Source organism: Arachis duranensis, chromosome 5 (genome assembly GCF_000817695.3).
Source record: "Arachis duranensis cultivar V14167 chromosome 5, aradu.V14167.gnm2.J7QH, whole genome shotgun sequence".
NCBI classification, from domain to species: Eukaryota; Viridiplantae; Streptophyta; class Magnoliopsida; order Fabales; family Fabaceae; genus Arachis; species Arachis duranensis.
This window is the reverse complement of record NC_029776.3, coordinates 31,202,135-31,203,092: the sequence shown is the minus strand read 5'-3', so window position 1 is coordinate 31,203,092 and position 958 is coordinate 31,202,135.

The following is a 958-nucleotide window of genomic DNA, read 5'->3' as shown; positions in this document are numbered from 1 at the left end:
TGTTCAAGGCGACTCAAGTGGTCTGCTACTAAATTTTGATTACCACTCCTATCCTTGATTTCTAAATCAAACTCTTGTAACAGCAGTATCCAACGTATAAGTCTTGGTTTGGATTCCTTTTTAACCAATAGATACTTTAGAGCTGCATGGTCCGAGTACACTACTACTCTAGTACCAAGTAAATAAGCCCAGAATTTATCCAGAGCAAAAACAATAGCGAGTAGCTCTTTCTCAGTAGTAGTATAATTGGACTGGGCAGTGTCTAAAGTCTTAGACGCATAGGCAATAACAAAAGAATTTTCACCTTCACGCTGAGCCAGTGCTGCTCCTACTGCATGGTTGGAAGCATCGCACATGATTTCAAATGGCTGGCTCCAGTCAGGTCCTCTCACAATTGGAGCTTGAGTTAGAGTAGTCTTTAGCTTATCAAATGCTTATTTGCAATCCTCACTGAACTCAAACTCAATATCCTTTTGTAGTAATCTAGATAAGGGAAGTGCCACCTTACTAAAGTCCTTAATAAATCTCCTGTAGAAACCTGCATGGCCAAGGAACGAACGGACTTCCCTCACAGAAGAGGGGTAAGGTAAACTAGAAATAACATTCACCTTTGCTGGGTCTACAGAAATGCCATTATTAGATACCACATGTCCAATACAATCCCTTGCTTTACCATAAAGTGGCATTTTTCAAAATTCAATACAAGGTTTGTATTAATACATCTATCTAATACTCTAGATAATCCATCTAAGCAAAGGTTAAAAGAATCACCATAAACGCTAAAATCGTCCATAAAAACTTCCATACAGTCCTCAATAAGATCAGAGAAAAGACTCATCATGCACCTTTGGAAAGTAGCTGGTGCATTGCACAAGCCAAAGGGCATTCTTTTATAAGCATAGGTTCTAAAAGGACATGTAAAAGTGGTCTTTTCCTGATCCTCAGGAGCTATATGAAT